This window comes from Opisthocomus hoazin, chromosome 1 (genome assembly GCF_030867145.1).
Source record: "Opisthocomus hoazin isolate bOpiHoa1 chromosome 1, bOpiHoa1.hap1, whole genome shotgun sequence".
Taxonomy (NCBI): Eukaryota; Metazoa; Chordata; class Aves; order Opisthocomiformes; family Opisthocomidae; genus Opisthocomus; species Opisthocomus hoazin.
Window position 1 is genome coordinate 106,085,070 of NC_134414.1, and position 27,375 is coordinate 106,112,444.

The 27,375-nt window shown below is 42.0% G+C and overlaps 1 protein-coding gene across 2 annotated transcripts in view; it reads left to right on the forward strand.

Moving 5' to 3' along the window:
- The window catches only part of KCNJ6 (potassium inwardly rectifying channel subfamily J member 6), a 170,007-nt gene that overhangs the window by 86,935 nt on the left and 55,697 nt on the right, over positions 1–27,375 (forward strand). The gene's annotated exons all lie outside the window — the stretch shown is intronic.

Genomic DNA, 27,375 nt, shown 5'->3' on the forward strand with positions numbered 1-27,375 from the left:
TAGCTGTAGAGAATTATAAGGTCTCCCCTGAGCCTCCATTCCTTCATGCTAAACAACCCCAGTTCACTCAGCAGCTCCTCATAACCCTTGTTCTCTAGACCCTTTGCTAACTTCGTTGCCCTTCTCTGGACATGCTCCAGCACCTCAACGCCTTGCTTGTAGTAAGGGGCCCAAAACTGAACACAGTATTCGAGGTGTGGCCTCACCAATGCCAAGAATAGGGGGACAATCACTTCCCTACTCCTGTTGGCCAAACTATTCCTGATACAAGCCAGGATGCCATTGGCCGCCTTGGCCACCTGGACACACTGCTGGCTCATATTCAGCTGACTGTCGACCGCCACCCCCAGGTCTTTTTCCACCGAGCAGCTTTCCAGCCACTCTTCCCTAAGCCTGTAGCATTGCATGGGGTTGTTGTGACCCAAGTGCAGGACCTGACACTTAGCCTTGTTGAAACTCATACAGTTGGCCTTGACCTGTCAATTCAACCTGATTAGACATATTAGCTGTGGTATCCATACTTAGGCAAGATCCAAGCAAGCAGTAGTCAAGAAAATCAAAAAGGCGGAGATACACTTACACTGACATGTATTTCTGCACTGTCTGGAATCTGGACAGTCTGAAATCATCTTCCAAATTCAATCAGGGTGTGTTTGGCCATGACCCCGCTCTGCACATCTTGGTCCTTCAGCCAGAATGCATTATCTTCGTATCAGGTATGTCACGTGAAGCGTCAGGAGGATGCCATGTGTTATCATATAGCCAGCAACTCACAGGAGAAAAAACACACGGTAGAACCACATCAGAATGTAGACATCTCCTCCTTGACCAAGCGTATGGTAAAGGAATAAACCTAACATAAGGCTTGAATAACTGCAGCTCTTTTGCTGAAAGCAAGAGCCACAACACATGAAGAGCCTCCAGAAGTTTCCCTCCTCTTTCCCTGTAAGACGATTTTCACAGACTGGTTTCTTGGATCTTACAGACCTGTGCAGGCTTTTAGCTTTTACACTGTAGCAGCTTAAGCACACAACTGAGGACTGGTAAAAAAGGCAGCAAAGAAAAGAGCTAGAAGGCTTCATGTGACTCACACCACCCAAGTAAAATGAAACAACTTCAGAAACACCCACCTCCTTCCATTAAAGGAAACTCCTTAACAATCCTGGAAAAAGCAAAACAAACAAAAACTGGCTACAGAAAAGGGAAACAATTGAGTAATTTTACAGATCTGCATCATTTAGGTACAGTTAGGGACTGGTGGCAGCCCCAGTCGGGTTAAGGGGAAAAGAGAAAGGGATCTTCTTGTGCAACAAAACCAGCTTGAAAGCACATGTGCTCAGCAGATCATGCTACAGTTCTGCTGTACTTACCCTTCTCAGTAAACCCATAACTTCACATCAGCACGGAATACAGACTTCTATGCTGGAAGGTACTACTTTCTCTACAGCTTTTAAGGTCAGAAGAGACCAAAAGTTCTGTGAACACTTACAAGAATATTTCATCCAGTTACCCCTGTAGAGGGGTTATTACTTTGCTAATGCGTTCCTCCTATACTCCGTTTCCAAACTAAAAAAGAACCCTTCTGCCTAAAAGCATGTTCGCTTGTTTGTTTTCAACCCCAGTTATATGAGTTGATCTGACAGAAGATATAATTACCTTCTACAGGCAATGTGGAGTCACCTTACCTCCCATGTGAGAGCAACTTCAGGAACAATTTCTCACCCTGTTAAAAATAAGTCACTGTTTTCTTGTTTAGGTTTCTGTTATGGCTCCCAGCCTTGCCAGTCCCATAGTTTCTTTCTGTATCTGATTCTGATTTCTATGCAAGCCCAGAAGAAAGTTGCCAGTATTATGAACAAAGAAGAAATATATCTGAGTACTGTCTCAGAATGAAGGAGACACAAAAAAGCAACAAAAGCCCAGAATAGAAAGCTAGCTCTTTTGCTGAACTGTTTGTTTTTGTACCCACGTGTACCATACCTCCTAAATTGCCCATGCATCTCATTCTTCCCTGCACCTGTCTCAGCTTTCAAACCCAGCACTTCACGCAAAAGATATGCCTAACAGCACATTTGTAAGTGCTGGGAGATAAGGCGCAAAGCTGCCTCTGATGTCAGACTTGGAGGCAGGGTGTCTGCAGACTGCATTTTCCCCTGTAGGAACCATCCACTGCTTGGCATGCACTGCAGGCTTTGTCATCGTTACCAGTTGCTCCCTACAGCCACCCTTGTAAAGCAGTTCAGACAGAGGGCAATGAGCCATTTCCAAGGGGGAGGGAAGGGGATCATGTACAGTATCTGTCTAAGGAATGGGCAGGATGTGGAATAGATCCCAAGAGAATCCTCATCAAGTCGGTATCAAACAAACCCTCCATATGCTGAAGGAACGTAACATTAAACTCCTTTTGAAGTTAGCAGTAGTACAGTCCTTTTCTATTAGTGCACAAGTAATAAGGCTACATCTTAGTGTGGGTTCCGCTGCTTTTTGTCCCCCTACCCCACCCGTGTGTCCCCCTCCCCACTGCAATATTGGAAGTACTTCTTGAAAATAACAAAAATGGGGAAATTACATTCATGGTTTTCTGTTTCAAATATTTATATGATTTTACAAAAGTGGGGGGAGGAGTGCTGGGATGTTCATATACATGCAAATAAACATCTGGGAACTGATCAAACCATTGAATGCAGGAAAGTTTTGGCAATCAAAGAATATGCATGCAGATCTGGGCACAAAAGAAGAGAAGAATGTATCTTTCATAGGAAAAGACATGGGGAAAGGCAAGCAGGCAGCCAGCAAGCAAAGGGTGGAGTTGTGTTAGTCAGCAAGAAGTTCTTCGTGTCAAAGGGAAGCCTGCTTACCAGGTCAGGCAGTTGGCACAAGGAGAAAGAACAAACCCAAAAGGGTATTCAAGCACTGGCTTACGGAGGGGGATATCACTCCTCACTGCCACACTGCAGCACAGCATGCCAGCCCTACAAAATGCAACCCTGATGGGGCAGAGAAGCCCTCTCTCTCTCACTCACAAAGCGCTGTCCCTGGCCCTGCAGACCACAGAACGCCAACCTTCTTTGCAAGAGCCCACAGCCCTCTCTCTGCTTGTGTAAAACAGGTAAAAGCCATAAGAGGCGTATCTGTGCTTGGTAGCTCCATGGACTGAATGTCCTGGTTTGCAGCTGCTGACATGGCTACCTAGAAAGCACTTTTCTGGTATCTATCTGGTACTTCCAGGTTCATACAGCTGGAGAAGAAGGTAGCGTTCAGTGGAAAACAAGCTAAGTGCAGCCATCTTTCTGAACATGAGGAAGAACTTCTTCCCTCTGAGGGTGACGGAGCACTGGAACAGGCTGCCCAGGGAGGTTGTGGAGTCTCCTTCTCTGGAGATATTCAAGACCCGCCTGGACAAGGTCCTGTGCAGCTTGCTGTAGGTGACCCTGCTTCGGCAGGAGGGTTGGACTAGATGACCCACAGAGGTCCCTTCCAACCCCTACCATTCTGTGATTCTGTGATTCTGTGATCTTACATCAAATATGTGCACGAATGCATGCAGTCTGTGACTGGTGACTTTCATTGTGGAAACTGTGGTGCAGCCCTAGCCCGAGGCAGAGAGGGATGAGAGGTATGTTACAGAAATCAGGGTATCAGGCAGCAACAAGAGGCTAAGTCAGCGCCTCACCAGGAAGACTCAGAACAGCTGGTGAAATAGAGTCACTTTTTACCACAACTCAGAACTCCCCTAATATCACCAAGCAAGCAACGTTCTTACAACAGCCCAAGGAGGTACCTAGCAATGGGTCACTTTTACCTCTGGAGGCATGCTCTTTGTAACCATCCTTGCTGAAAGTAAAGAAAGTGCATTCAAGGTGCGTTTGGTCTGTTGTGCTCTTGAGTATCATAATGGCAGTGGTTAATACCTAGAGGCTATCATCATGGAAGGTGTGAATTTTACGTTAATTTTCTTTTCAGTTTTGGCACCACTGAGATGTAAAACACCTGAGCAATCCTTGGGAAGATTTCAAGGGAGTTTCTTCTGGCATACAGATATTATATCTTTTGCTGAGGTGAGGATCATAAGGATCTGGTCATTTGTGATAAAAAGCAGGTTCTTCTTGTCCCTTTCCAAAACACAGACCAACTTTCAACAAAATCAAGCTACTTCTTCAAACAATACAACATCCTTTCTCAATTAAACAAAGTGTATGTTTCGTAACAGCATCTGACAGGTGCAGAATTACAAATGACTTCCACATTTTTTTTTGCTAGAAACCTTGTACATACTGTGAACTGAGTTGTTTTGTCAGCTTATTTGAAGACAAGGTGATTTCCTTATCATGTTGCCCTTAGGACACACAAAATACACTTTTACAGGGAAATCTTGTTTTATCCTCCTTTATCAAACAGAAAAACCAGGATCTCTGCTCTCAGCAGTGTCTACGTGTGGAAGTAAAGTGCCTGCAACTAGACCCTTAGCACAGTTTCTCCTAAGGGAGCTCCCAGCTGCAGGAGCTTGGTGCCTCCCCTCACATCAGTTTTCCTCGCTCTCTGCTGTCTATCTGGGGCTCCCCATCCCCTGGCAATTTGCAAATCCTCGTGCAGCAGGAGAGTGCTAAGAGCTGCTTTGTGCCAGTGGTTACAGAGATGTAAGAAATGCACATCTCCAGCAGAGTCATTATAACCCTTTCATATGCCAAAGGCACTCCAGCTGTGCAATGAACTACCAGTGTGCACAAGAGAGGTTTCTCCTAAAATGCACCTAATAGCTTGTAGACCTAAAACTTTAAAATATCTGTCTTGCAACATAGTGTGATAGAAGTTCATTTGTATTTCTGAAAACACTTTTTTAAAAGCTGAGGAGTCTGTCAGAAAACCCAATAGATTAGGATGCAGGCTGGTTTTGCTACAAATGAAGGAGGTGTGTTCTTTTATTTGTATTTCCTTTAGGAAGCCCAAAGATTGGAGCTTCAGGAAGAAAGCAAGCATCTACTTAATTTCTGTACTCTCCCGACTCTCAGAATAGTTTTCTTTTATTGTCCTACTTTCTTTGGGGGATTTTTTTCTTCTGTGTTTCTGTAAGCCTGTTACTAAGAGCCTGAATGACTGTTACATGTGATTACAGGGATTGTATAGATTTGATCAGAACTTGAGTCCACCAGAAATTTGAAATCTGCATTAATAGCCTGAATCCAGGAAATTTCTGAGCCTTAGGTGAATGTACCTAAAATTCATTGCATGTTTCAACAACTCTACTTTCTCCAACAGTTCTCTAGAAAACACCAACACACGTTGGTGATATACATGTGTATCCAGATTCCAGAAAACACTGGTGTTCCAGATGACACCTACTTATAGAATCATAGAATCCTTAAGGTTGGAAAAGACCTGTAAGATCATGAAGTCCAGACATCAACCCAACACCACCATGCCTACTAAAACATGCTCTAAAATGCCATATCTACACATTTTTTGAACACCTTCAGGGACGGTGACTCCACCACTTTTCTGTGCAGCCTGTTCCAATGCTTGACCAATTGTTCAGTAAAGAAATCTTTCCTAATATCCAATCTAAACCTCCCATGATGCAACTTGAGATCATTTCCTCTCATCCTATCACTAGTTACTTGGGAGATGAGGCTGACACCCACCTCACTACAACCTCCTTTCAAGTAGTCGTAGAGAGCGATAAGGTCTCCCCTCAGCCTCCTCTTCTCCAAAGTAAACAATCCCAGTTCCCTCAGTCACTCCTCATAAGACTTGTGCTCTAGACTCTTCTCATTAGAGAAGCCAAAACTTCACAGAATCACAGAAGCACAGAATGGTTGGGGTTGGAAGGGACCTCTGGAGATTATTTAGAGCCAGCCACCAGCCAAAGCAGGTTCATCTACAGCAGGCTGCACAGGAGCTTGTCCGGGTGGGTTTTGAATATCTCCAGAGAAGGAGACTCCACAACCCCTCTGGGCAGCCTGTTCCAGGGCTCTGTCACCCTCAAAGCAATTAAATTCTTCCTCATGTTCAGACAGAGCTTCTTGCACTTCAGTTTGTGCCTGTTGCCCCTTGTCCTGTCACTGGACACCATTAAAAAGCTCTAGCACCATCCTCTCGACACCCACCCTTAAGATATTTATAAGCATTTATAAAATCCCCTCTCAGCCTTCTCTTCATCAGGCTAAACAAGTCCAGCTCCCTCAGCCTTTCCTCGTAGGAGAGATGCTTCAGACCCCTAATCGTCTTCGTAGCCCTCCACTGAACTCTCTCCAGTAGCTCCTCGTCTTTCTTGAACAGGGAAGCCCAGAACTGGACTTGAAAATCTCTTTCACCAACTGCATCATTGGTATGCATGGTCTTGATCAGAAGAGGAGTCTCATTTAGGAGTCTTATTTGCTATCCAGAGGGACCAGGATTAGCTTGAGAAGTGGACCCCTGTGAACCTCATGAGGTTCAACAAGGCCAAGTACAACACCCTGTACTTGGGTCGAGGCAACCCCCAATATCAACACAGACTGGTGGATAAAGGGATGAAGAGCAGCCCTGCCGAGGAGTACTTGGGTGTACTGATGGACGAAAAGCTGGACATGAGACAACAATCTGCACTCTCAGCCCAGAATGCCAACCACATTCTGGGCTGCATCAAAAGAAGCATGCCAGGAGGTCAATGAAGGTTATTCTGCCTCTCTGAGACCCCACCTGGAGTCCTGAGTCCAGCTCTGGAGCTCTCAGCACAGGAAAGGCATGGACCTTTTGGAGCAGGTCCAGAGGAGGGCCACAAAAATGATCCAAGGGCTGGAACACCTCTTCTATGAGGAAGGGCTGAATGAGTTGGGGCTGTTCAGCCTGGAGAAGAGAAGGCTCGGGGGAGACCTTACAGCAGCCTTTCAGTAGTTAAAGGGGGCTTATGAGAAATATAGGGACAAACTTTCTAGTAGGGCCTGTTGTGATAGGACAAGGGGTAATGGCTTTAAACTAAAAGAGGGTAGATTTAAGCTAGATATAATGAAGAAATTTTTTATTATTAGGGTAGTGAAACACTGGAACAGGTTGCCCAGAGAGATGGTAGATGCCCCATCCCTGGAAACATTCAAGGTCAGGTTGGATGGGGCTCTGAGCAACCTGATCTAGTTGAAGATGTCCCTGCTCATTGTGGTCGGGTTGGACCAGATGACCTCTAAAGGTCCCTTCCAACCCAAACTGTTCTATGATTCTATGATTTATACCTGGAGTATGAGGCTGGAAGTCAAGAGTCAGGTCTATACTGGTTATGTGTTTACTGCTTTGCTTGTTAACATTATGTCTTTTTATTTCCTTCTGTGAATTACAAAATACAGTCCTGACTACCTTGTATCTCAGCAGCAGATGCATTGAATATACAAGTGTTGGAGTGAATTGAGATAACCTTTAGGTCAGTCTTTCCTGTGAACCTGTGGAGGATGTTTATTTAGTTTTGCAAACACACTGCGTTAACCATGGATGTCTGGTAAGATTTGTCTGAGTAACAGGTTGCCAAGCAGCACCCAAAGGAAAGGAAAAGAAATCATAGAATTGTTTGGGTTGGAAGGGACCTTCAAAGATCACCTAGTCCAACCCCTCGTGCCATGGACAGACACATCTCTCACTAGATCAGATTGCTCAAAGCCACCTTAACCTTGAATACTTCCAATGACGGGGCATCCACAACTTCTCTGGGCAACCTATTTCAGTGTCTCAACAACCTCACCATAAAAAATTTCTTCCTCATGTCCAGTCTAAATCTATCCTCTTTCAGTTTAAAAGCACCATGCCTTGTCCTGTCACTACAGACTTTGGTAAAAAGTCTCTCTCCATCTCTCCTATAAGCCCCCTTTATATATTGAAAGGCCACAATAAGGTGTCCCTGGAGCCTTCTTTTCTCCAGGCTAAATGTGACAGAGATATCCAGTTTTGGCCTTGGGCAGCTGGAGTCAGAGTCAGAATTAGTATTTAACACAAAAGTTAGAAACAGGAGCTCTGGTCGTTATTTACTTGCACTTGTCTAAGTAGGAGATGTCTGCTTAAGGAGCTGGGGGAGGGGAGAGTTTAACACATTCTCCATGAGCTCTGTGGAGTGTAGACAGAATCACAGTCGTATCAGCATATGTTAATGCATTTACTGGGTACTGCTTTTTAATAATTTTCTGTTGCAGTGAGTGAAAATCTCATTTGGCTGTGATTCGCATTGTGCCAGCATTAGATACTAGTCTGTGTTAGATCAAAATCAATGCTGTCACTGAAGTATCCATTCCTTTCATTACTCTAAATAGCATTTTGTCCTAATACATTGAGTCATTGCAGTACAAGCAATAAAAATCAGTAAATACTTCTGATTTATTTCAGGGTATAAACAACCCCTAATTTTTCCCCTCTTCACAGAAGGGTAGGACCAAACAGAACAAATTTGGATGTCTTTTTTAGCACAACTGCTAGATTTTCCCCAGGAGCAAAGAAAAGAGGCTATTTTAGAGAGATTAAAGGTGAACAGGACTAGGAGAGATGGATAAGGCAGCACAGTGCAGTGGGATCACACCCATTTGGGTATCTGCCAAGAGAGAACAGGCCAACCCATCTGAATGTTGTCATCAGGGATGAGGTGACAGGTGCCAGCAGGTCCTGGACTGAATGGATTGAAAGCACAGATGTGACAAAGGGGGAGTGGTGGTGACCCAGCCAGAACAGAAAAGAGACTTATCTGTACTTTGCATGTCATCCAACAGCATAAATTTTCTGCTTTAGATCATGCCTAATGTGCTGCACATGCCACAGTTGTCTGGGTAGCCTCGATAGCAAATTAAATTGACAAATGCATCCGTTGTCAATAAACTTCTGGGATTTTATGAAGTTCCCAGTCTTTGCTAAGGCAACTATCTTGTGTCCATCCAACAGATTGCCACCAGTCACGCATCCCTGGGGAAAGCAGATCATCAGACCAGAACCTGCCCTGTGGATCAAAGAGGAGCAGACGTGCTCTTACTGGGCCAAGAATATTCACAGATCAAAGGCTGCTCAGTGCTTAATAGTCACATTAGTGCCTTTTCATATCAGAGGTAACCCAGAAAACCTCAACTCTCTGAATGATTAGCCTGCTCGTCCCAGAAAATATCTTCCCTAGGTCCCTTGCTCCCCAGTGGTTAGTTTAGTCTTGATGTAAGACACAACAGCTGGCAGTTCCTGGATGGAAGACAATGTTCCAAGCACTGCTCTGTCCCATATAGACCTTGGCTATTTCTCAAAACTACGGTACAATATGCTATGTGAAAAGACAAAACAGCTTGATGTTAGTAACAGCTGGGTTGAACAAGAGATAGAAAAGGTACAGGACCAGGGAAGCTGTGGAAACATTTCTAGCTTCTCTCAGTCAAGCATGTGTCTTGCTCCTCCTCACCTCCCAGAGTCCCCCTTACGCTCCCAGAGTCCAGGCTAGCTCACCAGAGAAGTAAAAACTTCAGCGCTTCCTACACAGTTTGCACAAAATCTTGATCCCACCCTGTATTTCCTATGGTGGCTTCACGCTCCAAGTACATGGGCATAAGGGGAGTCAGAAGAAAGTCCTATGGCCCATCTTATGTTGTTTCCACACATAGCTTGATAGGGGAGCAGGGAGCAGGCGCCCCAGGAAGTTTAACCTGTTGGAATAGTTCTGACAAAAAAATTTTCTTGAAAAGCATTTTTCTTTGAAAGCCAAAGTGCTCTAGGAAGGTGGGTTCCAGTTTCAGGAAAGATGGCACTGGGAAGGTGGTGCTAAGGCTTTGAACTGGGCTATCAGGTGAAAGGGATGGAAGAAAGGAAGACAGGTTGAAAAATCTGATCCTGCCAAGACAAAAAGGGATGTTTTCCACAGATCATTTTCATAAAAAGCATTCTTAAGGATTTTGCTTTCCTTCAGTGCAGAAGAAAAACTTTACAACCTCAGAAGCTGTCACAAAAACCGCAGAAGCTGTCATGAAAAGCAAATTGTTCCCTGGCCAGCTTTACCTGCAAGTCTTGAGACAGCTGTGGGTTGAGGTTTAGGTTTGCAAAGGTGCACAAAAGCCAGCAAGTGCCTTGCACATTGAGATTTCATACAATATATCTAATACATCTAGATCTAGACTACTTCTTTTGGGAAATCTGAAACGAAAGCACTTTCTGGGAAGGTCAGGTGGTTTTCAGAGTTTCTCTGACCCACTGTGGAAGAGTCCTTAACCCATGACAAATTAGAGCAAGACATGTAGCTCCCACTGCAACTGTAGTAAATTCCATGTGCAGTGGTGGATTGCAGGACTGTGCCCCTGCAACCAGGAAAAGCAACACATTTAGCGATGCGTGTGTCAGCAGGTAGCAGATGAACAGCTACAAGCCCTACTAATACTGTAGTCATCATCAGGAAACCATTTCCATGTTGCGAGGACAGACACAGAGCTGAAGCAAGAGCTTCAATCACTTTCAGTGTTAAAACATTTTTTTGTTAATTCTCACTCTCTTGGAGGTTGTTTGGGGTGGTTTGCTTTGTTTCTTAAATCTTTTCAATTGTACCTAATTTACAGGCTTCCAAAGACAGCAGGTATAACCTCAGTTGCTCAGGCAATTACTTGCAAGGGACAATCAAAATGAAGAAACACACATTTGACTTTACATCTCTGTTGGCTCAGGTACTTTTGGTTTCCATGGAATCTGTGGCTTCTAGCTTTGTTAAGCCTGTTAATTTATGGCTTTCAAAGCAACTAGTTTATTTTAAGTGTTTATGTTGATAGCAGTCCTAAGTGAATTACACCTGCTTGCAAAGCTCCAATGCATGATAGAACATACCATAAAGATGGTTTCCTGGATTTTGTAGGCTACTGGGTAGCAAAGCCAAAGATGTGATTAAAAGCATTTAATCTCGCTTTTGTAGATTAGCAATTTCAAAGTCCTTTAACCATGTTTTTACAATGAGCTCACACTAAAATTTAAGGGTGCATTTTGGCCGTGACTGGATACCTATTAAGCACTTCTTATTTCATATATAAGCCAACTATGCTTAGAAACAAAGCTTTATGAAGTGCCTTTACTAATTTTTGCAATCGTCCACCTAATGCATATTACAGAATGAATGAAATTTAAAGTCTAGATGGGGACATCAGGCAGGGATATATTCAGGTTTCTATGACTCAACCCAGACTGGGAGTCTGAGCTGACAGTGAAAGCAGCCAAAATACTCCTGAAAACTTATTTTCACTGCACTGCCTACAGATCTTTGAACCTTATGGGTGTTTTTCACCTTCTGGAATCATGCATTATGTGAGAATCTGAATAAAAATTTGGAGTTTCTTCACTGTTGTGATTGCAGAGGCTACCTAAAGGTTCAAAAAACAAAATGCAAAGAGGAGAAAAACCTAAATGCAATGGATCTTTTCCTTTGAAAATTAATCATAGTGAAAAATTATATTCATGTTTGTCCAGTATTCAGAACAGACTCAACTTCATTATTTTCTAAATCATTAACAGAAAAAAATATTTTTAAAAATTTTTTAGAAATCTGTAACAGAGCACATCAACCTAATTTTTTGTTCTTTCTAAATTATGTCCCTCTATGTTTCAAGATATTTATATAGTAGGAAAAAATCCATTGTGAAGATGCTTTGACAAAGTTCTGCAAACAAAGGCTAATATGGTTTGAATTAAGCTTTGATCTGACTCGTTAAGATTTCACCCGCAATATTCAACCCACAGTTTGGGCAAGTAGATGGCAAGGTCCTCAAGAAGTGCACAGGTGAATGCAGGTCTAAGGAACATAGACAGGTGCTATTATTCATAAAGCTAATGCACTACATCCTTCATTTGGTCCTGTAGAACTAGCAACAGCTAAACAAAAATCTTTGATTTAATTTATTTAACACATTATCTCTTCTTAAGATTAGGAAGCACAGAAATGCAGCAAAGTATGACTCAGCATTGATTAATCCACTTGAAAGTGCGTTGTGCAAGCTTTTCTGAATCACTGGTTACACCAGTTAATGGCTGGTTTCTTGTTCCTTTTAATAGCCTGTAAGCATTAGCTTCTCATATCTTTTTAGTAAGAATTTTTTTTTTCTAAACAGCATCCTGAGGCTAAATTGTGTTAAGAGCAAATGAAAAAATGCCTTAAATAAAAAGGCTCAGCAGACAATTTTCAGAAAGGGCTTCACTAATTATCAAGTGGCTTGAATATCCCTGCCAGGAAAGCTGTTTTGGGTGAGCTGTATTGGCTCACCACAGCCATGAGAGTGTTCTCAAATCCCTTCCTAGAGGATGAGACCTCACCCTTCATAACAAAATGGCAAACACAACCACAGTAAGGCTAACTCCACAGTAGCATCAGCATCTTGCAGTAACGCGGTCTCTCTCAGAACAATGCCAACACTCAGAAACAAAGCTTTTTAACAAAAAATCCCTCTTTGCCTTTCTCCTTCTGACTGGGATCTTTCGCATAGGTATATTCATCCCAGCAGACCACCTTTCAGGTAGCTCCAAGGGCAGAGGCAGGTTAGCCCCATCGGAGAGCTGTGATCCCATGCACCCTCAGGCGATGCCCAGGCGCATCGTGGCGCAGAGCTGGAAAGGCGCAGGTGTAAGGCAAGACATCCATGAGCAGGAGGTGGCCTCCCTGGGTTGGGAGTTCAGGAAGAGCACTGCACTGGTATGCCAACAGCTTGCTCAGGAACCGGGCTGGTGTCCCCATGCAGCAGGGCACTGTCGCTACACTGTGTGAATACACGAGCTCAGGGCTCTCAGCCACACTGATGGCCCCAGTGACAGATTCATAGCTTGCACATATTCACCAACACATCCAACCAGGGAACGGCAACAATGTCATGGGATTTATGTGAGTAGTCCCACCTGGAGGACTGAGCCCAGATTTCAAATGCAACATATTGAATATTTGCAGAAAACTCTCTAGGACCAGTTCACCAAGGGAAAGTGGAAAGGGAGGAAAGTCCCAAAAGTATTTATCAAATGCTTTCCAGCATGAGTGCAAAGAAATTATTAGATGTTTGTGAGTAGAAAATGAAAGAAAAATGTTCAAATTCTGCTCCAGAAAGCATCTTCTGCTCTCTCTCCCTGATGTAGTTTTGGAGGAACTTTAGCTCTTTGCTGAATAAAAAGCACCCCATATAACATACCATCTCTTGCTTAGCTGCATATTCATTTTCCACTTGGGGTTTTCCTTACCAGCTGTAAGAAGTCCACAAATGGGCAAAGAGCCCAAGAAAAGAGCCAACTTAAGAAGTTTACTCAAAAAAATAGAAAAGAAGCTTTGAAAACATGGATCACAGATAGGGTGGCTTTTTTCACTGTCCAGCCACTAGAGGGGACAGGAGACACTCAGCCGGAGCAGCACAAGAATAGACAAGCAGAAGGCAGTGCGCCGTGTATATAACCCATTCTAACGAAAGCCTTTATGTGACAGCTCTTGGAAGGGCAGAATGGAAAACACAGAGACCATGTAGAAATGCTGTACCTGAAAAATAAGTACCTGCACACAACCTTCAGACTGTCCTTCTCAGTGATGCAGTCTTCATTTTCAAATGTGCAAGCCAGGGAAGCATAAAGACTCTTGGTGCAAAAAAAAAAAAAAAGAAAGAAAGAAAGAAAAGGGCCTTTCTTGCTGTTCTGCAGACAGAATGCTCTTGGGAGCAGAGCGTGATAATTAAATTCACACTAAAGCTCAGTTTCCTAGGTGGAGGAAGCTCTGCATTTTCCTCAGACAAGAGTAACCATAATTGGGCTGCCTCTTTCTCCCAAGTACTTCTCTCCAATGCAAGCAATAAAAGAAATTAATACAAAGTGACAGGAGGATGTTTTGGTTTAACAACAAAAACATACATTTATTCCCAAGAATAATCTTACCATTGCCATCAAAATTGCAGTTCATATTCTGGTCTTCTGCAGTGAATGTGTTTATAGACATACACAATGAACTAGACCTGGTAGTGCTGGAAGTTGTAACAGAAGAACACTGGATGTGCTTGAAAACACAAAACTTTAAGGAAAATTTTGGAAAAAGTGGTAATATGAAACTGAAGTACAAATTTCACAGTAAAACTGTAGCAATGTGAACACATTTAACTTCTCAATTTCACAACAGGAAAGTTTAAGTTTCTTTAGGGTCACCTGAGACAAAGCTCAAAAAATGTAAAATGCTATGAGAAGGAGGAAACATTAGAGATGTAAAGGAAAAATCAGTAGCTCTTGAGTGAACCTTCAGTTTAGGACAAAAATTTTCAGTTCACAAGACTTCCTCTCTTGCCCCCAAAAATGCTGCTCTTGACAAATGCCACTCTTGCCAGACAACGTCTGAATAGCAGGTACATGGCCAAGTGCAGTTTTGAATGTGCCTTCTGTCCACAGATGAGGCAGCTGAAGTCTTCCCCTCTGCAAGTCATAAGCCACATGTTTCCCTTCTTAGCAACTTCTTTGAAGATAGTTATTTGAGTTTTCCTAAATCTCCTTTTTCTGTGCAATAGGCTTCACAACTGCAAAATACATTACAAGGTGTGCATTGCCTTGAACCATTTACTACAGAACGCAATCTCACCAAAAAAATCAACATGTTTCAGCTTTCCATTTCTTCAGTGAGATTTTCATGTTAATTCCTGGTAGTTTTCATTCGGACCTCTTCTTCTCCCCTGCTACCCACCCCAGTCTGAAATGGACCACTGCACATCCTCTTGAGTACTATGTCCTGTTTAACTTCAGTCCAAAGGGCATCCTTACTACTGGAGCTTTTGGGGGGGAAGGGTCAGTCTGAAAAATATTATTTAGGGTGAAAAAAAGAGATGGAGCTTGTATGAGGTAAAGGATAATTTTTTTTTCTGAAAAAGAATTACTTAGAAGAGTACAACTGATAGGAGGTAACTGGATTTATAGCACGTGTGCACACTAGGCTAATGCTCGACATACAGCCGCCAACTGCCTCATCTGAAATGCTATAACAGGCTGACATATTCCACAATAGAAAGTAGAGGTAATATTGATAGTCTTAACAACTACCTTGGCATGAACAATTACTTTAATACTAGGTACTGAATGCTGAAAGACATTGTTTAGACAGAGCCTGGGTAGTAAACTGTATTTTAAAAGGCAGACCAACATCTCTGCTGTGGCTTCCCTGATTTCTCATTGTGTGTTACTCATTTTTCCTCCATGACTAACACTGTCTACAACCCAGAGATTTAAGACTCTTTCAAATCTCTGCTTTTCTACTCACAAGTATGATGCTCAATAGTTGCTGGATTATTTAGCATATTTGGTGAGGAGAGTTTAACACTGAGTAATTTGAAGTGTTCAGGGTGCTTGTACTGATAGCTTACATTAGCCAGACTAGCACCTTGACAGCTCCTTTGAAAACACGTGAGAATAGCCCACAATTCAAAAAAAGACAGTGAGAACACAAGATATTAAGACAGTATTGATTTCCACCATTTTTGTAACCAAAACCTGTGCTATAAAGCTCTAAAAGTCAGAAGGAGCTATAAAAATGCAAAGAAAAATGACAAGGGAAAAAGAAAACAGAACATCCAAATTGGCTTTTATATTCAGAGACATCCCAGTGCAACTTGGAAATCAATTGTATTCCTCTTGTATTTTAGACAGAAAAGTTACTGAGGATGAAAAGCCTAGTGTTAAGAAATAAAAAACAAATCCCAACACAAAACCTGTCTAAGTCTTCTTTGTTGTTTTATTCCACTGCAACTACTATTATCTCCCACATATATTAAATTTTACTTATGGTTTTCCTTTCTTTGAATCCCTTAATTTCTAACAACAGATTCTCTCCACTTTCAGAACTTCTCACTTTTCCATTCCACAGAGTTACCGTACATGCACCACTTCATACAGAGCAGAAACTATGAAGTGTAAGCAAATGCTAATAATATCCCTTGTCACTTCTTTCATACTCATGTTTGCAAGGGTCAGGAGAAAATTTTCCTTACAGCCTAAAACACCACATGGGGCAGGAGATCTCCCAGGACACCTCAGGAGAGACCATGCTCCTCTGCACCAAAAGCTTAGGTGTTCCTAGGAATCTCAGGGGACATGGCATGTGATGGAGGAAAAATGAAATGCTTTCAATACTCCTAATACTCCTTTCCATGGAAGAAGTTTCTTTAGAATTTGCAACTGGCAGGAAGTCCGATTGTCCTCATCAAAGTTGATTTATTAAAGCTAAATATCAGCATGTCCATTGAAATCAGTGAATAGGTTACTTCTATATAATTCTAAAAAATTGTTCAGGATTCTACAAATCCCAAGCTGGAAGATGCACTCCAACAGTTCAATTCTGCAAAACCTTTCACACAGGAACAAACACTACTCAAATCTGTTCCTTCTGGAGCACTACTGCAATAGGAAGCTGAGACCCTAGAGAATCAGGACACAGTGATGGTCTTAGGGGAGTCAGTAATGGGAATAAATAATAAATCCAAGATCCCTTCACCAAGATAGTTTTTTTTTCTTGCTTATCATTCTCCCCTTGTGCATTATGATCAGATCTTCCTTTTCAGCAGCCAGATACTAATGGAAAACTGTCACTCTGAGTCCTCAGTACGCAAACTCCCTGTATGCATTACTCCTGTGGGCAGCTGGTTCCCACACCTCCTTCCCTGGCAACCTTCTCTGCCCTGTGCATGCACCACTTGAACTTAGCAGGCACAGAGAGACCAGGAGTCCTCACCAGCACCCAGATACCCCCACAGGAGGGAGCCTGGCAGAGCCTTGGTCATAGGAAATAATCTGTCCCAGAGTTTACTGCATTACAGACACAGCTTTTAATTTTTCCTCCTCTGCAGACACATCTTGTAGAAGGCAAGAAAAGAAAATCTCCCAAACCAGGAGTGTTAGAGCTCAGAACGGGCTATCTCTTTCTGACAATTGCTGGCTGCCAGTTGTCAGTGCCAGAACCCACCATGTTACAGCAGTGCATCTTCTCCGTAGCCCCCTGTGAAAGCACCAGGCTCACTGCAGAACAGCCACTTGGTCAAAAGCACACAGATGCCAGGAGTACAAAGTGACTGAGGCAGGTTCAGCCTATGCTTTTGGATCTGCAAGAATCTGAGCACTCAATCAAGTAAAACAGGATTCGAGGCCAATACTGGGCCCAGCCTTAAGTGCCTTGCCAGGTCAGAGATCCCATGCTGCATAACTGGCAGTCCTCAACTTTATCCTCTAGTCCTGGCTTTACGTAGGAAAACAGTGTAGGTGTTCCCTCCTATGGATACAGGCTTGTTCTCCAGCTCAAAGTCACTTGACCAGAGGCAAACACTTTCATTTTATTTTAAGTACAAATAGATTGGAACAGAAGGATTGAAAACAGTGACAGCTTTATGAGGAGGTGGAGGAGAACAAATGCTGGGAGTCTTTTTAATCAAAATGTCAAAAAGGTCCTTTAAAATTGCTAAATCTCATGCCTACCATAGTACGGCCCCTGAAATTTCACCCTGCAATTCCTGGCTAAGTTATGACTTCTCTAAGAGGAGATTCCAGGCCACTTTTATTTGCATTAGTGTTCCTAGCATAACAACACAGAAGATTAAATGTGTTCAGCCTGCCAAAGAAAGGGAGCATTTTGTGAACAGCACTGAGCACTGCTTTTCCCCCACCAATGTGGAGATAACATAATATATTGCTGCCTCCTGCAAACATACTTACCAGTGCTCCCAACTGCATTTTTTAGCTCCTATTATTAATTTTTTTCTGGACCCAATAACATTAGCACACTTAAAACAGTACTGACAGGACGAGCAGAGTGAGTGAGGAAGCACTGTTCCTTATTGATTTGACGGGGAGGCTTTACTAGAGACAAGGCGTACTAATGCTAAATATAAAAACAAACAATCAAGGTAATTGCAAGAGAGGGAAGGTGAAAGCAAGCAAGTCAGACAACTTGTTAAAATTGATCACAGATTAAAAGCAAGATGTTGCCCATTTAGCCACAGCATCCCTGCAATAGGATCTTGTACTTAATTTACATGTGAAGAGTATTGTGTTCTGATTGCCCACGCTCAGGTCAGCCACAAACGCTGAAATCAGTTGCAACTAATAGACATTTATCACAGTCAGCTGTTATTAGTGGTTTGCAATATGTTGTAAGAAGATAGTGATAATAAATATATTAACATGGCAAAGGTGTAGTGCCTGTCATGTCGTGCACTGGAGGCAGTCTTGTGGTGGTTCAGGGCATCAGTTCCTCATACAGATCAGGGCTCAGATTGAAGATTAAATGATAAATGAGGTTGCAGTTTCTTTGGTATCTCCACAAGTAACACCCAGTGCTCTTCCTTCAGCTTTTTCTGAAGGTCTGTAAGTGAGATTCTCTTTTTTTAGAGGTGACGACTGAGTCCCTGGAAGGTTTAGATGACTGTGCAGCAGCAGGTCTCTTTGTTCTCCGTCCCCCATTTACCAAGCCTCAAAGAAGCTTGTCTGGGACCCTCAGATAAATAAAGCTCTTTTTAGGGTCCCTGTACATACACAGAACTGAGAAGTGTGAGGAGACTGCTACCTCCTATTACATAACAGTCCACAGGGAGCACTTACTCCATTACCTTTATTACACCATCATTAGCAGAGGTGTCAAGAGAGTGAATGTCTCATTGTATTATGGTAACACCCTTATCCAGGCCCCCTTCCCAGTGCTGTCTATGTGAGCAGGTAAATCCTGCTCGCCACCTCTGTGACGAGCAGAGGCAGGCTGTGACCGGAGAAAGCAGTGGTTTTTCCACGTTGCTTTGGTGCTGCTGATCACTGCAGGTTCCTCCGGGACTGCTGATTTACAAACTCACTGCTCTTTCGGGCTTCAGAGGAAAACAGTAGGTCCGGAGCTACCTCCAGCAGCCAAACACATCAGGCAGAAGGAACTGCTTGCTCTGCTCCTGCTCCCTGTTGCCTGCCTGGGGAAGCATCAGATAAAAAAATTTCCCTGATGCAGCTCCATGCAGAATGAAATACCAGTTGCACAAGCTGGAGTAGGAGTAATAGCCCCAAAATAAAGGGTTTAGTCATCATTTCAGCGCTCAGTATCTGATGGAAAAAAATGGTGTTTGTATACAGATAAGAATGAGGTTCATGTGAGTCTCCCCCACTCTTCCTGAACACATATTCATTGTTTTGTATTCCATGTATCTCAGGTCCTTGTTATTCGTTTCACACATGACTCCCACACATTCTGTGTAGATGGAAATAAATATGCATTTGTCAACACAAATAAGGTCTGTATTGGGATATATCGGAGGTGTGAAAGTCAGAGACAAGCTCAAAATCTTAATCCAGTCCTTATAAAAATTGTAAAAATAATGATAAAACTTCCCAAAACAACAAGGCCAGAGGAAACCAGCAGATTTCCACTTTTCTACCCAGAAGTTGTGTCTGGGTAACTCTCAGCCACACTGACCCTTCCACAATTGATATTGCAAAGGACTTCACTTCTGAAGCTTCTCTTTCGGCATCGTCCTAGATGTGCCTGAAAGTTACATTGAGACATAGGCTACGAGGAATTTTAATAGCAAATGGCTTATTTACTGGACCAATGGTGCTTTGAGTATTCTAGCTTAAAATCTGTACATTTGGGTCAAACTAGGTAAATGTTTTTCAACTATTTTTTTAATTTTTCATAAGGAGGAAATACAGCTATTATATACAGACAGTACTATACTTGCGGGTTAGATTAATAAAGTAACGCAGGTGGCATTCCGAAGAGAGTAAGTAAGAATTAAAACCCTTCTCACCTCTCCTTCACCCTTGCTCGCTCACAACATCTGTGGTAAGCATCAGGCAGAAAGGACAGCCCGAGTTCAAATCCTGCCTTTGCCTTACTCAGACCAAATCCAAGACTCCTCACTCTATGTAATGACCAAGTTTGTGTCGCATAAAAAGATGAACTTGTTTTATGAACGGTACCTGCCTTTGCTCCTCCCTGCCTTGTGATTCTACCATTTGTCTGAATGCTGATTTATAAATCCAAACTGCTATTATTTATAGGCAAGTTGAATAATTTGTTGGATCCTATTTTTAATTGCCAGATATTCTGAAAAAAATACCGTCCAAATTTGTCTGAGGATATTTTTCATTTTTCTGTTCAACCACCAATCTGAAAGGCAGCTGTTTACCAAACCATACTGTGGAGGCAAATGACGATGCCTGTTCAAAGTCTGAAAAGAACTGATCAGATTGCTTCTGCATACTAGCCATTAAGAAAAAGAACTGATTTGAAATTTTTATTTTTGCCAAGAAGTTCTTTGTGTCCATCTTGTTCATATTGCTGGTTAATTACCACCTTTGCAGACAATCTACATGGTTAGATCTCCTTGGAAACTAGCAAGGCTAGGAAAAAAAGTCGGAGACTCTATATTTGAACTCAGAAATCATTTTATAGCAGTGAAATAAGGCCAAATTACCTCTGATGTCAACTGATCACAGTATTTACATGAACAACAAAGTTATCCTATCAGAACAGAGATAAAATATCTTTCTTGGTATGTGTCCATTTCTTATGAATTCCCACATTAACCTCAGAGGATATGTCAATGGCTTCAGAAAGAGAAACATGTATATTACACAGCTGGGTGAAGATAAGAAGAAAAGTGCTCTACAATGCCATGACAGAGGGAGCAAGTAAGAGTGGCGGTCCATTTCCCCTGAGTGTCCTGCAACCCTAACTTCTGCGCTAGCCCGTCTGGAGAGAGCATCCCTGCTCCATCCTTTAACTGTCTATTCAAAGCCCTCTTGTCTACGGGCTTGTCAAACCAATTTCGAACTTCCTGATACTGTCCAACTCCACAGCCTCCCAGGGGCAGCAAGCTTCTGAAGCCACTACCTGCTGTTAAAGGAATATTTTCTTGCAACTGTTTTAAAACCAATCTCCTGCTAGTGATGTGAGATCTATGGTGCTGTGGAATGCTCTGTTCTCCATCTCAATGTCATCCCTCTCATCCTCCACCCTCTTTAGACTGAAGAATCCAGGCTTTTCCTACCATCTCTTTGAGTCACAGGTGCTGAGACTCCTCCAAGCCTTTGGCTGCCCATCTCCATTACCTTTTGCAGTTCTTCTGCGCCCTCCTGAGGTCCAAGGACCAGGCACGCACATAGTACTCTATGATGTTACCTGGGTTTAGAAGGTGGCTCCTGGCCCTGAGAACAAATGGAGCTATGACTATCATCTTTTTTTTCCATTTTGGAAGCGAACCAGTCCTTGGGCCCCAGGTCTCAGGTGGGAAATAAGGAATAATAAGATTCATCTTGGCCATCCATGGGATGCCAGGGGAGCTGTGCAGGTACTCTGTCCTCATATCTAGTATGTCCAAGTCCTGAGGCATCCAGCGCTAGCTGAGATCCCAGATGAGAGTCAAGGAGTCAAGTAAGATTTCAGGCAAGTGACTGAAAGGAACAGTCATCTGTTTTTCCTTGTCCCATCATGATTCGTCCCAACACCATTTGTCCTGGACAAAGAGAAGGAAGCTACAGCTCAAGCATAAAGTGGCTCTTTCACCACCAGAATTGAAACGAGTGAGACAAAGGCACTCTCTGTAACACTACAAATGAATCTCATCCTATGCATTAACACAAACAAATCCAAATACTGCAAAGTCTTGTGCATGACCCTCCCAAATACAAATTCAGTCCCTTACCTCTGGTACTGTAGTACCTCCTTCGTCCCTTTCCATCAGCTGCCTGCCTGCGCTTTGTATTTCTGCCTGTTTAAATATACCCATGCCAGTGTCCAGATATTTCACTCTGCCTGCCTGCCATCCCCCCACATCTCTGACATCCCAGGATCTTCATTTCTTTCCCACACATCCACGTCCTCTGATGCTCCCACATCAACATGCGCACCAGCATAGCACAACCAGACCTCTAGGGAAGGCCCTTTAAAGCTTTTTTCATTTCATTAAATATGAATCCATGTGCATTTCTGCCACTTTACATGCTCTGATCTGGAAGCCCTCTCTTGCAACTGCTGTCCCTATTGAGAAAGTCTGGGCATCTACAAAGCCACTAGTCAGAACCTGGAGACCAGCTAGGTGGGCTCCCACAGTAGGTGAGCTGCTGGGGAACTTGGACACCAGGGAAGGCAGCTGGAATCCTGCATCATTCCTCACAAAGCATTACCCTTCTGCTGCTGGCCTCAGCCTCACAAGCAGGCTTTGAGTTAGTTTTAAGCAGAAGAAAACCAGAAATCTACCCAATACACAAGCTAATTTGTTTGCAAATGTTGGACTCTTCTTTCATGCACAGAAAGCCGTTCTGAAGCAGCCAAGCTCTATTTTTACCACCTCAGTTTTCCATTTAATTTTGCCTTTGGAAGCACAAGAAGTGCATTCTTGTTAGCAGCCTATTCAGTCATCAAAAGCTCTCCTCTGTGGGCTCAATACTTCTGTTTACTGCACAGGAGCCGTTTTCTCTCTAAAAGGTCAGCTCCTTTATCAACTATTTCTTTAAGTGAGTCCGACTACATGTACCTGACTAAAAAAGACATAGAATTCACATTTTATTCCAGCACCTTTGTGGTTTCATATAGTAGCTCAAACAACAGTAATCTGTATTTCTGATGTCTATGAGCAAATCCCTGAAAGATAGCTCACATGTTTCAGAGGTAGATCTTTTCCCCACACAAATCAGGAGATTTGTGAAAAACAAAACTAGTCTTTTCTCTCAAGGCATCTAAAGGCTATGAAAGCTTTGAATTATTTGTGCTCACGCTGAGGTTTGCTGGCTCCAATAAAGATAGATGGGCTTTGCGAGCTGAAGGCTAATGTACCATTTAAAACGTCAATTATTTAAAAAACATAATGCCAGTTCAGCCTGTTCTGGCAAGACACATACATATTGTAGAAAGAAAATTTAAAACCACATTAGTGTTTTATTTTTGTATTAAACTGTACATTCAGCCATCCAGAATCAAATGCCATCAAGAATCCATAACAGATTTGCAGAAACTGGATGTTGCAATCTAGCCAGCTGGGATGAGAGCTTGGCATTGTCAAGTCTTTCATAAAGGTTCTGGTTACCTCTCATAGCAGCTTATTTTTAGAGAGGAAACTGGTGATCTGGTGACTTGTGCATGGAATATTCCTGGTAAATGATGGGTTATTTTCAGTCAGACTGGGGAAAAATATAGGAAAAACTAAGAGCAAATCAAAAAGACATTTATATACTTATTAACAAAGTAAGAAAAAAAAACAGAAACCCCCTATCTCACCCAAAATGGGTATTACAAAGTCTTTCATATAATCCCTCCATTTTGAGGTTACTCAATCCTTTTAAACAACTTTGTTTCATAAAACTAAGTAAAATTTTACTGTGAAAAAGGAATAAAAAGTTGAATTCTGAAACTAAAAGTTTCTAGACCTCAGTATTTCACAGACAAAACACCACATTTTTGAAAGTTTGAAATTAATTGTCTTCTTCTGTGTAAAATATTTTGGAAAATCCTGTTGGTCAAATTGAATCCAATTTACAAAATGTTTCAACTCTTACAATTCTTTTTTGCTACCTATTTCCCTATAGAAAAGGATAATAGAAATTATAGCAATTATAGCAATTTCACAGCAAATCCCTTGCTGCATTTTTTCAAACAAGTTTATAGAACTTTTTACTTTGTTAGGTAGCTTAAGTGAAATAACATTTCAAGACAAAAAATTGCTGTTTGTTGACATGGAAACATTTTTTTGTGGTTTTGACTTATATTTTCAGTCATGTTGGGTCTGATATTATACTTGCCTGAATACATCTTCTAACAAATTATTATGTAGACGGGTATAAAATCCTGTATAGCTGATGCTCATTGCAGAAAGGGTATAAGGTTTTTCATCCAAATTAAGCAAAGAACAAAAAATCTGGATTAAAACCGAACATGTGTTCATTCAGTCTTTTGTTCTGATTCTACTAAACAATTTATTCAAAAAAAAAGCATGACTTGAGCCAGTTTTATTTTCTTGAACTCCACTTTCTTTGTAGACAAAGCCACAAACTCTGATCTAAAAAAAACTCACTGAATGTGGAAGTCCTTCTATCAAATATGAGCATCAGGCAGATCCAGCCTGTGGCTGCACTCTTGCTGCCTGAAAATAAAAGCACGCAACCCTTCAGGCTCCACACAAAGCAGGAGCATTTTTTTTGAAGATACTTCACAGGGACATTGACTGCAACAGCTATTTGAAATAATATTTGACTGTAGCTTTAGGAGCAGCAGCACTCAGGAAGAAGAAATATTTATTGTAGCTCCCTCTTATATAGATTCCTTGGCATCTGACAGTGTAGTTAACTCAGTCCATTTTCATGACACTGGTAGGAATTTAGTATTTCTGAGACCTCCACACACTGGCAAATGCCTACCTTTCAGAATTTAACTGAAGATCTGAAAGAAATCTAAAACCCTAAATATCAGCCAAAGTTTCCAAAAGGATTGGGAGGAGGCCAGGCAGAGTGACAGATAAGGCTAATTTCCTTAGGAAACATGGCTAAAGTACTATTCTGCATTTACCATTTCCAGGTTATCAAAATACCACAACCTGAAATAAAACATTGACCCATCTGAAATTATGGAGTTTTTTTAAAAAATTATTTTTTTAAATGTCTTTCTAAATGTCACTTCCAGCTTTATTTCTCAGTTACTTTTTTTCCTTTGCACTCTGTAAACTGTACAAAGTAGAAACAAGAAGCCAGTAGCAAGAAACTAGGTCTTTGTATTTCTCTGTGACTTCTTTTGGCAGGGAAAGGGGATGAAGCTAGTGATGGCCTAATTACTTAGCTTAAAGAAAACAACCAGAATCCTGGTATCAACTGCAGTAAGAAATGGAAGAGGAGGAGGATGGAAAGAACATGGCAGCTGTTCAGATAAACTAAGTAATTGTAAGCGAGGTAACTACCTTGTCTCTGAGACAGTGTTATTTGTGAGGCAACGTTTGGATGCAAGAGATAGATTGACTTTATATGTTAGGCCAAATGAACAAGGTCACTCACCTCAACCAACAGAAAACTGTGTACATTCACCAAGTCAACACTATGAGAGACAGCAAGAATCACAGAAATATTGTTTCCCCAGCATCTATGAGAAAAATTTTGGTAATTTTTCTTCTCAAGTGTGCCAAAATTTTAACCTAAATCCTGACTGATTTTTGTAAGGGAGGAGCACCTTGCTCTTCTGAAATACATTGCCTAGAAGCAAAAGGCACTGAAATCCTCCTTTGATTGCAAAGAAGTTATCAAGTAAGAAATATGGTTTACCAGATTAAAAAAAAAAAAAGTTCTCAGCTGTTTTAATTTTCCGATTCTTTCCAGCCCCTTCTGTAACTTCATACAACAGTAATAGCAGAAGCAAAACCAGTATGCTTAGGCAATGTGTGTGACTTGGGGGACGCATGTTTGGGATATAGCTGAATGTAAACTAAGGGGGGGGATATAATTTAAGGAAGGAAGTTCATGACATTTCTTCATTCTGTTAATCCCACCTCTATAGCAAAGTACTGGAAGTTCTTTTGCTTGGTCTGCAGGCTTACTTCATTGAATAAGTTACTGGCGTCAGTCGACTGGTACAGCATATTGATTGAATCAAGTCCTTCCTGTCTGACAAAAATATTCTTCTCCATTCTTCCTGTGCCTTATACTTATGATAGTTCATTGATCAAAGCAAAGCAAGCTGTCAGAGTATGTCTGTGCAGCAGTCAAGATGGTTCCAACACCTGCCCAAGGAGCTGTATGAATATTCTGGCACAAAGCTGTCTCAAGGTTGTTCAGCAATGCAGGCAAAAATTGTATTTGACTATCCCAAGGATGAATATTCAAGTAAAGCGACCCTTACTTCAGGAAGGAGAGGAAAAAGGGACAGTAATAGAGTAGGGATAGAAAACAGCAAAGAGAGAAAAGGGCTGGCTTCTCCTGTCAACATGAAAGTGGGAAAACTGGTGGTATCTACTTCTTCTGTGAGGGTCTATTTCTCTCCTCTCTAGTGACTTAACTGCACAGATAGGCTTTGTCAAGGGCAATAGATGCCTGCCTTGATTTCTAAACTTTTCACATACTGGAACAGGCACCAGGCCCATCACCAAACTGACTACATCTACTATGCTAAATAAAGCCAAGCCAGGAATTGTCCTGCAACCTTGAGAGCAAGTGGTACAGGATGTCCATGCTATGCTGCAGAGCACAGGGCCCTGAGTCTTGTGTGGACCTCATGTCTCTTGAGTTTAAGGCATAATAGGTATATTGACAGTGGGTTTTTTCCACTTCATATTATCTGAAATAGCGAGGTCTGTGTTGCAGACCTAGGTTATGTTGCTTGACGCAGAGGTGTCATGAGGGCTAGTGGAGATGTATGAGGGAGAACAGCCTGTTGGGACACTGTTGGCAGATGAGAATGAAAAAAGCCAAACCTGATGCAATCTCATCCATGCTGTCTAATGGGAGCAGTCCCTGGCACATACTGTCTCCCAAACCATTCCCACATATTGTTCTCAGAGCACTAGTTGGCATGGGTCAAAGCCAAGGCAGTTAGCTTGCTAACATTTAGCAGTACAGATAATCAGCATTGGACAGGCCAGCCGAGCTCCTAATTACACTTTGGCTTCCAGAAACAACCAGGAGCACTCCCTAGGTATCAGTGACATTACAGGTGCAGAATTAAATGAGTCAGGATTATCTATACAAAATGTTAAGGTAATCAGCTAATTTTTATTTCTAGAAATTTCAGATGGGAAAATTTTAACGGGAAAAAATCATGTGAAGAAGGAACTGATTCTCCCCATCTCATCTCACAAAACTTGAGGAAAATCTTTTTTCACGTAATCAGTAAGGAAAACATGTAGAGAAACCAGGATTTAACCAGCCCTCACACAACTTCCCTGGAAGGCTGAGCTGTAAATCAACAGCTCAGATGCAAAAGAGAAGCTGCAGAGAAGATGAAGTCATACTCTTCTCAGAGGTGCACAGTGAAAAACAAGGAGCAATGGACACAAGCTGCAGTGAGGGAAATTCCAATAGGAGATAAAGAAAAAAAGAAGTCCCTAATGCGTGAGGTGCAGCACTGGGACAGGACCCAGAGAGGCTGTAGAAACTCCCATCCTTGGCCCTGAGTAACACAATCTAACTTTGAAGTTGGTCCTCTGTTGAGCAGGGGGTTGGGCAAGAGACCTTTAGAGGTCCCTTCTGACCCAAAATATTCTATGATTTTAAGCTGGTTTTAAAATTATTTACTTTTTACTTCTAGCAATTAGAGAGTGTAAACACAAACAGTTTAAAACTGATAACACTCAGGTCAGTATATTTATTTCACGCTTCCTCCAGTTCCTGGTACACCCGACAGAGATGAAAAGTTGAATTCTTAGTCAATCTCTGAAGAAACAATGCAACTGACAAGCAAAAATTTTGGCATTAGTACATGTGATA